This window comes from Delphinus delphis, chromosome 6 (genome assembly GCF_949987515.2).
Source record: "Delphinus delphis chromosome 6, mDelDel1.2, whole genome shotgun sequence".
NCBI lineage: Eukaryota > Metazoa > Chordata > Mammalia > Artiodactyla > Delphinidae > Delphinus > Delphinus delphis.
In genome coordinates this window covers 70747542-70760199 of record NC_082688.1, presented here as the reverse complement: position 1 = coordinate 70760199, position 12658 = coordinate 70747542, and the positions used below count along the sequence as shown (strand labels likewise).

At 37.2% G+C, this 12658-nt stretch overlaps 1 long non-coding RNA gene across 2 annotated transcripts in view; it reads right to left on the bottom strand.

Annotated features, from left to right (window-relative positions):
* Positions 1–5968: 5968 nt before the first annotated feature.
* The window catches only part of LOC132426683 (uncharacterized), a 34562-nt gene continuing 27872 nt past the window's right edge, over positions 5969–12658 (bottom strand). For both annotated transcript variants that reach the window (XR_011246502.1, XR_009519750.1), the window contains exons 3-4: positions 7877–7943; positions 5969–6526 (exon numbers count right to left, since the gene is read on the bottom strand). This is a non-coding gene — a long non-coding RNA (uncharacterized lncRNA). The remainder of the gene's footprint in view (positions 6527–7876; positions 7944–12658) is intronic.

The window sequence follows — 12658 nt, the reverse complement described above, 5'->3', positions numbered from 1 at the left end:
TATGTTGAGAAATTTGAACTTTAACCACACATAAATAAAAGCATGGGGATCAGGGCCACTGCTTCTGTGTGATTTTTGAATTTTTTTCAAACAGAAGACAGTTGCTTTGGAGCCTGTGAGTTTTCAACTAGAAGGAAATATATTGTAAGTCAAACTGATCCAATTTTCTAAGGTAAAGTGTCTTCAAATGTCTTTATTAAAATTGTTTAAATTTATTGAATAATATCCAGATATATCTAAATATAAATATCTAAATAAAATACAGCACCTTTTACTAATCATCAAAAAAAAAAAACCGTTGTTAGGTGCAGAGAAAGAAACAAAGTAAGTAAGATACAGTCTCTGGTGCTGCCTTTTTCAGTCAGATTTCAACTGAACTAGTTCAAAACCCTAAGAAAATGCTCTCCTTCCTCCTTTGGCAATAGATGCAGAAAGGTTTAGTCTTTCCAACTTACAATAGAAGGTCATAATGAGAATGCCACATGTCCCTGCAGTAGAATTAAACAAATTTTAATGTTTCTCTTTAAGCAAATTTTCCTAGTAAACAAAATTTGTCTCAGGGTTATGCTGGTGTGATATTCTCAAGCTTTTGGGGTATAGCTGGGGAAAGTCCTCTCCAGAAGCGAACTAGAGGTTGATCAGAGTTTTCTTCACTTTGAAAAATCGTTCCCAGTAGGACCCCAAGGGCTAGACAATTTCCACAGTTACACTTTTGTTCGCCTTATATGCAACTCCTCCGGATGATACCTATTGAAGAGGTTCAGGTGCACATGTAACATTTGTTCTCCTCACTACTTCAGAACTGACTCCGAAGTTTTCATTTTCTCTCTTTTCCTTTCCTCCCAATATATCCCTTTTCTCTTTTGCAGTAATGGACACCACTTTGCAACATGACTTCTCCTTATCTCTTTTCTCTCTTACACCATTAACTCTCTGGTACGTTTGTTTTCTGTTTTCATGGGAATTTCTGCCTTGCCTGAGAGTTATTTAATGACAAGGAGGGAATGGTGTAAAACCACAGGAGTGACTAAGAAAAGTCAAAGAAAGCAACGCTAGTTCTACTGGCAGTGAGAAATGATAGAATGCTGGATTGACTTCAGAAAACCTAGGGATTGGTTCTGGCACCAAGGATTACCTGGTGGACTTTGAATTCAGGGAGCCTCTTGTATTTCAGTTCCCTCACCCACATAATCAGCATGCTCACACTGGCCCTGTCTACCTGACAGAAATGACAATGAAATTGAATCAGACTGCAGAAGAGTCGTATGTTGCATTCATTTAGAAACTGTATATCTCTGTATTACATGAGATGTGGTTGTTAATGATATTAGATACCCAGCTGCAAAGGGGTCAGTCATGCACACCAGCTGTCCCAGCCTGCTGCTGTTTACTCTTACCTAGACTGGACTAACTCAGGGATAGTTAGGAGTTCATTCTTCAGGGTGCAAGTAATCCATATGTATGAGCAATCCTACCATCTTTAGTACACTCCATCTAGTTGGTTGACTTCATAAAGCTTCTCCCAGCTTGCTTTATTGGCAGTCTGATGCTGACCATGATCTCCTTTTCAGCCCATAAGCACTGCCCACACCCCCAGATGCAATCTGGTTGTTTGTGAGCATCTGGATTGGACTAGAATTGAGCAGGGTGATGTCGCTCTGGAGTCAGATTGGCTTGAGTTCAGACACTGGCACTATAATGAAATAGCTGTGACACCTTAAACTTGTTATTTAATTTCTCTGAGGCTACATTTCCTAATTTGTACAGAGAAGCCACTGATAGCTACACTGTAGATATTACAGTGGGATGAGTAAAAAACAATAAAGATTTATTATATCCCAAGAGCTAAAAGTAACATATATCACAAATATGGGTATTTGGAATTGTCTAGATATTTGAGTTATAGTCTTAAAAACAAAAGATTTTAAAGAGAAGCAGCTGTGCAATTAGAGTAAGATACACTTTGTGGTTTCTTTGAGCTCATAACTCTTGAGTAGATTATCAAATCTGTACTGGCACAGTAATTAAGCCTAGTAGGTACTTAATTTTTTTGATAATTAAATGAGTAAATAATTAAATGAATGAATGAATGAATGAATGAATGAATTCTACTGAAGTAAATTTGGAGAAATGTTGCATTTCACATCTCTCCTCTAGGTGGCGAAATGATACCTCCTATAGTGTATTGCATTTCGTTGTCTCAACGACTGACCTGAAAATTGTACTTTAAAAATCCCTAATTTTATGTCTGTCCTAGTGTAGAAGTACAGTCATAAATCTATTTTCTTCCAAAGTTATCTCTTTATTTGTACATCTTTAAGATTTTTGTCCAAAAATTGTTTATAGAAAATCATTCAGAAATATGATTGTGTAAGTACTATAAAGAAATTGAATTGTGCAAGAGACTTTTCAAAGCACTTGTGCAAGATTACTTTGGGTACTTTCAATTTTCACGAGCACTTACTCTTAGGAAAACATTGTTTTGTCCAAAGTTCATTATTATTTTTCTAGGGAATTTACTTTTCCCTAAATAAGAAAAAAAAAAAAAAGGAATTCTACTAAAAATGATTTTTTAAAACTAAGCCCCAAATATATTTTTTTTCTTCTAGATTCATTGTGACAGGAACAGATAAAACTAAGAGCTGAATGCATTATCCTGTAAACTGAATACAGAAGAACAATTAAATGAGATAAATTAACCCAAATACCTCACTTTAATTTTCCTTTGAGCCAGGATATGAGTTCCCTGAATGATTTAAATAATGTCCCCCAATTTCCACTTCCCTTTATAATGACATAGTCTATATTTTCTTTTTTCTTTTTTTTTCTTTTTTTTTTGTGGTACGCGGGCCTCTCACTGTTGTGGCCTCTCCCGTTGCGGAGCACAGGCTCCGGACGCGCAGGCTCAGCGGCCATGGGTCACGGGCCCAGCTGCTCCGCGGCATGTGGGATCTTCCTGGACCGGGGCATGAACCCGTGACCTCTGCATCAGCAGACAGACTCTCAACCACTGCGCCACCAGGGAAGCCCTATATTTTCTTACACAAGATATACAACTGGAAGATATCTTGGAGTGCCATGAAAGCTAAAAGGCAAAGCTAAAAGCCACCTGAGAGCACACCAAACAGGAACAGCAGGAACTGAAGAGGGGAGGGGATGAGTGAAAAGAACAATGACATGTTATAGCCCAAAAGCTAAAATTAAATGCATGTAAACAGTTTTTGTTGAAACTAGAAGCCAATGTAGATTAGGCAAACCAGGCAAAGAGTTCTTTCCTGCCAAAACATGCCAGCATAAGAATCACCTAGTACTGAGACACGGCTAGTGATACAAGTGAGGTTAACATTGGAAAACTACAGAGGACTCTGAACTTGTGTGGCAGCTCTTAAATTCTACATAGTAAAGTAGGTACCTAAAACCCATGTTTCTTCTTTATCCCACCCAAAAAGTTGAAAGCCGGGCTTCCCTGGTGGCACAGTGGTTGAGAGTCCGCCTGCCGATGCAGGGGACACGGGTTCATACCCCGGTCCGGGAAGATCCCACATGCCGCGGAGCGGCTAGGCCCGTGAGCCATGCCCTCTGGGCCTGCGCGTCCGGAGCCTGTGCTCCACAACGGGAGAGGCCACAACAGTGAGAGGCCCGCGTACAGCAAAAAAAAAAAAAAAGTTGAAAGCCAGTTGTTCAGATACAGAAATATGAATGAGAATTTCTAGCGGCGGTTGAAACTTTCAAAAATACAAAGATGAATAAGGTATGGTTCCTACACTTAGAGGAGTGAAGAAGCCAGACATGTACACAAATAATTATATGAGAGCAATCAAGAGAAAAGAAGAGAAAGGAAGGAGCTAAGGCCAAATTGGTATGTTGATATGAGAACGTGGAAGAGTCACGTTTGAACCCCATCCCACAGGTGCGTTAGCAGCAACTTGTCTGACCAGAGTCCAACCATAGTATTAGTTTCTGCTGGATTTCCAATTACACCTACACTGCTGGGTCTCTGATGCAGCTAAATCATGGAAATAGACCTGAAGTAGATATAAATATATATAAAACACCTTTCCAAAATCACTTTGGGCTTGTTTCATGAGATCATTCTCAAAGGCATACAAGAAGCCAGGAGTTATGGAAAAAAACACCACCCATTAAATTAACGTACAATTCCTAACTTTGTCATGAGCACACAAGTGTAAAACCTTTCTAAGTAAAATAAGAAACAAGCTAAATATCCATTAATAGGGGAGTATAAATAAATTATAGAATATCTCATACAGTGATTTTAAAAGAATGAGGTAGCTTAGCATAGAGACATGTCCATATGTATAGAAGTGAAAGGAAACAATCAGGAGGAAACAATCTAGGCTAAAACTTGCTTGTTATTTGATGCAACTTAAACACTTTTTCAAAAGGTTAAGCAAAAGCAGAAAATGGCACGAATATGTAAATTAAGTATGAAATATTATGCATTCTTTACTTGTCACTATCATGTTTTATCTCCAGAATTATAATGATTTACAGTGAATTTTTAATAAAAAAATTTTTGAGTGTTTGGATTAGTTATTTTACCTACCAAAAAAAATATTTTGTCTTAAAGTATTGTCTTAAAGTGCAGTGTGTAAAGACTTTTAATATTATCCTTAAATATTACTAGGTTGTTTTAGACCCTTTCTCTCGAGCCACTTTTGCAATCTTTATCTTCATTAATGTTTAAAGCCTTCAATCTAATTAGCCAGTGCACACTATAATTTCAAGTCAAAAAGATAAAAGTGAACTTTGACCCAATTTCTATTATTAAATGGATATCTTGCCTTCATACCAGCCCAAAGCACATTTGTTATCATTTGTCTTCAGTCTTCATTATAAGAAAGGCAAAAGAAAAGGAGAAGAGGGAAAAAAGCTCAAGAAAAAAGAGAAAGGGACTGACCATCTTTTCGATAGTGGGAAGTGAAAGTCATCTGTTAAATGTAGCCCCTACGTTTATGGTAAGTCAACATCCCAGGCCCCATTCTGTGGCTTCTGCCTTACTGTACAATGCTCTCCTCTAACAAAACATTCTCTTTGAGTAAGTTCATGTCTACAATGACTCAAGACCTTCAGATGTGATCATAGCCTTCTTTCCTTCTAGGGAAGTTCATAAAGATATAGAACTAGAGTCTCGCTTTCATGAACCAAATTCACCTCTAGAAATGAGGCTACATGCCACAAAGAGCAGGCCAGTACGGCATGCACAGTATGTGGGACTCAGCCTAGCAGCTCAAATCAGCCAGTGAGGTTTCACAAAGAAGAAAAAGGCAAATACACAGAGAAGCAGCCACTACATTGATGCCCATGTTACACAAGTGGAACAGGTACATCCACCCTCTCCTGGTGCCAGAGCCCAAGCCAGACACACCCAGACTCTCCCACTCACAGGGCCACCAGGGCTGGTCTGAATTCAGTCAATAGAAGCTTATAGCATGGGGAAAGGTGAGAGCTGTGTTTGATGCCAATCAACGTATGCATGGTTACCCAGCAAGGAAAATGAAGAAAAGCAACACCTGTACCCGTTTCTATTAAATTCTTTTCAAAGGACTTGAGGTAGAGAAATTAGAACTAAGAGAGAATGGTATTAGCTCAGTAAGTATGAAATAAGCACCAACCCTCTCTAAAGCAACTTTCCAATTCCAGTAGAAGAATTTTCAATGATGAGCCAGCAAAACACAGTTCCAACTGCCCTCAGTAGCACTTATTGGTTTGCTGTAAATACATTAGTTAGACTGCTGAAACAACTGAAAAAACTTAAAAATTAAAATAATAATACTGTGATGATGATAATAATAATTGTAGTTACTATTTATTAAGCACTTATTAGGCACCAGTTTGCTGTATTTAGCTACGCAGCTTAATCTTCATAACAGTCTGTGAAGTAGGTTTTATTGTTCCCATTTTACAGATAAGGCAGCTACATCAAATGTAAATTAAATATCTTTCCCAAGAATACTAGCTAGAGTTAAAGAGCCATACTCAAACTCCACCTGAACTGTTTCCACTTATACCAGGGGTCAGCAAACTATGACCCTTGTGTCCAATCTGTCCTGCTGCCTGTTTTTGTAAATAAAGTTGTACTGGAATGCAGACATTCTCATTCATTTATGTATTATCTATGGTTGCTTTGGTGCTGTAACAGCAGAATTGAGTGACAGAAACCATATGGCCCACAAAGGGTAAAGAGTTTACTATCTGGCCCTTTAGAGAAAAAGTTTGCCACCTTCTGCAATGCATTATGCCATTAAGATTTTTTAAAAGGTTGAGTACAATAAATACTTTCAGAGAATTATGAAATTCTAAGAAAGGGGAGTACACTGCAATCAATTTCGTTGTTAGGGCATTCTGCCTGTGCATAGATCTTTCTTCCACTCCTTAAAAACTCCACTGGGGAAAGAATATTTGTTTCAAATGTTAGAATCTGAATTTTATCAGGTAATCCCAGTCCAGCTTCCAGCTCCTTCTCACTTTAAGTTCTCACAGGACATCTCATCAAACTAGGCACCTAAGAGAGAAAGAGAGGAAGTAACACAATGAAAAAATAGTGCAATAGTTTCAGGGAACTTCCATTCCATTCTCAGACCCTGACTGCCTGCCACAGGGGGACTCCGAAGGAACAGCATGCCAAATTGCAGGGTTTACTGAGCTTAGACTTGTCAGATTGGTGCACCTGGGTGGATGAATTTATAGACTAGGATAATAGAATTTTAATATGGAAGGCACATTAGCTAATAACCAACTGAGATGATAGAGTTTATCAACTTGAAAAACAGAAACCCAGCAAAGCTGGGTAACTTGTCCAAGATTAAAAACATATCAACAGAGAAAAGGCCTCTCTTACCCATTCTACCACACATTCGATAGATCTATCGAATCCTATTCACCAGTGTCCATATATTCACTAATTTCATGTCCTTTATCAAGGCCACAACTTCGATGGAAAGAGCACCTTTGGGGAATCAGGCAGACTTGTGTCCAAGCCCTGACTTTGTCGCTTACTACTTGTGTAAATTTAGGAAAATCAGTAAACCACTTTAAGCCTTAGTTTTATATAAGTAAAACATAGTTTATTGTTCCCTAACTTTAGAGAAGATAAACTGAGATAGCACATTTAATGCCTAACAATGTATCTGGCACATAGTAGGAACTTTCTCAATATATGGAAAACACTAGTATCGTTCTTACAAGATGAGTAAAACTGCATCACCTCAGTCTCCTTTTGGACCAAGGTCAGTAGGTATTAGCATTTGGACCAGGTAGCATCTCACTGTTCAAGTATAGATGATAACCTGCTAGCTGGTAGAGGTAAAGAATTCACCTGAGAAAGCTAACTTTTACGTTTCTAATCAAGACTTGTACCAGTTGCATATAATTGTTATTATATGTATAATTTATAGACAACCTTGTTTTTAATTACAAGGTTTTTATTGGAGAGACAGGTTTTGGGGTGAGTCTGCCATCTGACTTGCCAGCACTTGTTGGAAGTTTTTACGTTATTCATTTACTTGTGTGTGTATGTGTGTGTGTTTAGGAGTGCTATTATTAAATTTTGCTGGCATATAGTGAGGAATCTGTTATTCAAATTCATCCATATATACACCTCCCCTACAACCCACTCTATCCCTTCACATACTGCACCCCTCCCCCATTTATCAAGGGCTAGGTTCAGATTATTTTCAAGGTCGTATTCAGATAGGCTCACTTGGAATGGTCCTTGCCTGATTCTCTTTAGCTACTTGTACATGTGAGATAGTAGCAAACACTGCTTAAAATTGAAAATCTTTTCAGTAAGATGATGTAAAGCATGCATGTTATTTCTTCCTGCTCAGGGTTGTGAATTTTGTAGAAAGAGTACCTGCAGAAAAAACCATCTTCCCATCGAAGTCAGCAAGTGGTACTGATAGATAAGTGCTATAAACTGCCTACAGAGGAAAAGAGAAAACATAATTATACAAAGCCCACAAGGAATAAAGACACCCTCACAAATAGAAAAATGAAAACAAAATAGAATGGACAGCAATGAAGCAACTCCATGATGACTAAATAATACCAACAGCCAAACCTTTGTTAAGTACCTCCTACATATGTACATGAAGCTTATATATGAAGACCAGGGCAGGACATTGTGGAAAAGTATACATGATAATGTTTTGCAGATGGAGGAGTTCTCTTTTGTGTTGTTATTGTCTTTAAGTTTCTAACTGCTCTATTAATTAAAAGCATAGGAAAGAGTAGAAGAAATGAAGAGAAAGAGGGAAAGGAGGAAAGAATGGGAGAATGAGAAAGAAAAAGTGTCCAATGTTAGATATCACAGTCCATTAGAACTGCAAGCCCTTGGGGCCCATGCACAGCCATGATCACTTGATCCCACCTCACTGAATCACTTCTTAAAATGACCACTGTGGACTTATGTTATATGTTGCTGAATAACAAATTAAATCACCTCCCTCCTAAAACTGAATGGCTTACAATGCCTGTGGGTCAGGATTCTGAGGATGGTGTAACCAGGTCCTCTGCTTCACAGTCTCTCACCAGGCTGCAGTGAAAGTGTCCATCAGGGTTGGGGTCTCATCTGGAGGCTCACCTAGGGAAGGAGCTGCTTCCAAGTTAACACACATGATTGTTGGCAGGATTCATTTCCTTGAGGGATGTTGAACTAAGGGCTTCAGTTCCCTGCCAACTTTGGCTGGAGACTGCGCCCAGCTCCTCTCTCCTATGGCAGCTTTGCTTCATCAGAATCAGCAAGAGAGAGAGTCTTCTAGCAAGATAGAAGTGATAATCTTTTGTAAACTAATCAGGGAAGTGATACCTCCTCTAAGTTGCCACATTCTATTGGCTAGAAGTACTAAGTTACTCAAGTGGAGGGGATTACACAGGCATGGATCCTAGGAGATTGAGCTAATCAAGAGCTATCTGAGAAAATGCCGACCACAACTTGGCAATCTACTCTCAGTATTTTTGTTTGCTAATTTTTTTTTGTCTGATCGCTCTTCAAATTACCACAAAAATTCCAAACTAGTCATGGCTAAATAAACAAAACTTTGCCTTTGGTTCTAAGTTTGTGTTCCTTAGAAGAGGTAGTAGTACATTAGAAGCATTAGGTTGATATAGAGAAAGCATGAGTACAGGCCTAGGCCCAGTTCTGGCTGTAAAATTTTATCCATGAACCTGATTTTCTCATCTTTGAAATGGGAATAATTATACCTTCTCTGTTTGCCGCATATAACTGTTATGAGGACCAAGGAAGATCACATGTGTCAATGTTTTCCAAAGTGCAGTAACATAGCACTGGAGGTGCTTGAGATGATTATAGGTGGTACCTGGACTATAGGAGGAAATTTTTTCAAGTATTTGTTTTTAGAGTACATTAGAAAAAACATAACTTGCACAGCAAACCCATGATTTTACAGCTAATGTTGCTTAAATAAGACTTAAATGAAGTTGGGGAAAAGGTGAGTCAACTTGAAGAAAAATATTAAGAAAATAATGTAATAGATAGTCTAAGAATAGGGCAAACATTGTGAAAGTGGTATACAAATGATTGCATAAATTTTAACATGCTCAATAAATGCATCAAATCTTATTCATTAACTTATGCCCCATGATTCTGGTTTAAGAAGGTAACTAGATATGTTCTTTGTTACTAATGGAGCAAACCTAATTACACCTGGTAAAAGAGACAACTGCTTGAAAATCCAATTCTAAATTTTTTGACTACAAATAATCCATCACCTTTTTTATTGTTCCCTGTGCATTTTCTTTTCCTAGCAATGTATTAATAATAACTTCCATTTATTAGGAGCTTACTGTATGCTAAAACGTGTGTAAAAAATTTCAGTTAATACATATCCTATGAGGAAGATTGTATTATCATGTCTTTTGAATGAGGAAACTGAAGCTTAAAGAGATTAAACAACTTGGCCAAAATAACTCAGGAAGAAAATAGCAAAGCTAGAATTTAAACTCAGGTCTACCTAGCTCCAAAGCCTGTTTTAATTCTACTCTGCCAGTAATGTCTTAAAGGACTGAACTTCTACTCACTATGTCCACACCTCATGTTTTTTTGACTTCTTACACTTTTACATTTCAGCATTCCAATTTTTTTTTCCTCTGGAATGTGGGAAAATATATCAACACCAGGGCATTCAAAACAAGGTCAAAGAACGAGTTTTGTTTTTTTTGTTTTTGCCAAATACCTGGACAGGACATACACATTAAACAGAATAAAAGAAGCAGTTGCTTCCTGGCCCAAACTCTTTCACCCAACTCACTCCAAAGGGTAGAGGAGCAAACAGAAAGATAAAGTTCAGGCACTTCCTAGGGCTCCTACCAGGCAGGGATGTTGGTACTCACCACTTCCTCTGTATGTCCTTTCAACCAAGGACAAGTCTACAAGCAAAGAAGAAGCACATTACCCATGGGCTCCAAACACCTAGTGAGCTATTTAACTGCAAAGAAGTCTTTCCTCAAGAAAAGACAGCATCTGCCTTTTGCTTTTTCAGTATGACATGTAAGTTCTGACTAAAACCAGATTTTCCAGGTAATAAGGGTAACTAAAATGTGTTTAATTCTCTTTTCAAGAAGAGCTTTGAGCTTTATGTCTTTAGATCAAGAAAAATAGACTTGAAAATCTACTTTGAGAAAACTGATTACTAAAGTTACAGCTCATGAACCAGTGGCAATTAGAATTCAGGAGATTACATAGAGTGGAAGGTCCTAGATGGGAAATATTACTTTCTATACTCAGATTATCCACTATCCATTTTGCAATAGGAAGCAAGTTTTTGCTTATTTGAATCATGGGGTATTAATACCACAATATTCAGACCTTAGTGATCACATACAACGTAAAATGTACTTGTAAAAAGACAAAGTCAGAAGTAAATACATGAAAATGGAAAATTCTAAGTAAATATTTGAAAACAGGCCATTGAAATATTCTCTAATAATATACAGATTAAATTTAGAAGAGATGTCTTCCCATTGCTCTTCTCTGCCCTCATAGCCCTGGAAGATGACCACCACTAGCAGTAGGTGTGTGCCTCAGTGGCACATACCATACTGACTACCACAGTCTTGTGGGTTGGGGTATACACCAGATGGGAGGTGCCATCACAGCATGGCCACCAACATTCTCTCTTCTCTGAATCCTTTAAAGAGTCCTGGCCAGTATTCCTGCAGAACATCCAACAATCTGGATTGGTTAGACTGTCTCCTCTGTGATTAGATTCACATCAAACGTTCCATCAAAAACACCACGTAGATGAACCTCAAACTGTACTAACAAAGTATACATCAAAATCAGTAACATTGTTTTATAAACATTATCTAATACTTCACTGTTAAATTTCAAGTGCTAATTTGAGATCAGGGTGCCAAATTTAAAATCCTAAAATTGCCTTTATATTGCTTATGTTTCTGCTATCTCTTTACGTGAATTTGTTTTGAAACTTTCATTTCAACACTGCCTTGATTATAACCACAACAAACACAATTTGAGACTAGAGTGTCAAAATTAAAATCCAAAAACTGCCATCATAGTGATACTGAATTTTGGCTTATGAGAATTTTTTTTAAAACTTTCATTTCAACTATGCCTTGGTTTATAACTGTATCTAGTTCTTCAACACTGAATTATGAGTACTCATTTAATATGGGAATAGCAAAATTAGAAACCCAAACCCAACATGCCTTATTCTGGTACCTAGGTCTGTTTCTTGAAGCTTTTATTTTAACTCTACCAAGGTTTCTCTAAGATGAATAATAATTTTGCCTTCTGTTTATGATTTTTGTGGAAATGGTTTTATTATTGATGCACTCATATAACAAAAATGATTTTTAAAGTCTTTATATGATGTGAGTATTGATTTCTCATAAGCCAGACCTTGTATGTTTGAGGGTGGAGTATAAAATATGAAGTATATTCAATTTTAAAATAACCTCTTTTAAGTGTTATTTCTATAATTTGATTAACTTTACCACAAAAATTGCTACTCCTGCTAGAATATAAGAGCCATGAAGATGGGGATCTTTTACTATTTTGTCAGTGATGTATCTTAAGAGCCTAGAAGAGTGCCTGGCACATAACACTCAATAAATATTTGTTGAGTGACTATTAGATGAATTGAACAATCAAAACAAACTTGCACACAGAAATGAGCAACCATGAAGAAAAGCATTCCTCATTCAGAAAGGGCATTATTTTTAGATAATTTTCTAATAATATTGCCTTGCTCACTATTTTTTTCACTTAGTAAGAGTGCATATATAAAGAGAAACTTTAGAAGAAACTCTTATCAGGTATATTATGTGGTAAATGCCTTCTCCTGACATTGTTTCTGAGTGTTTTTTATGTAGTTCTCTGAATTTTCTCAATAGATTATTCCAAGTTTGAATTCAATAGATTATTCTAATATGAATTACAGCCCTCATTTTATTGCACTTCACTTTATTGTGCTTCACAGATATTGTGTTTTTTATAGATTGAAGATTTTTGGCAACCCTGCATCAAGCAAATCTATTGGCACCAGTTTTCCAACAGCATATGTTCACTTCATGTCTGTGTGTCATATTGTGGTAATTCTCACAATATTTCAAGCTTTTTTATTATTATTATATTTGTTACAGTGATCTGTGA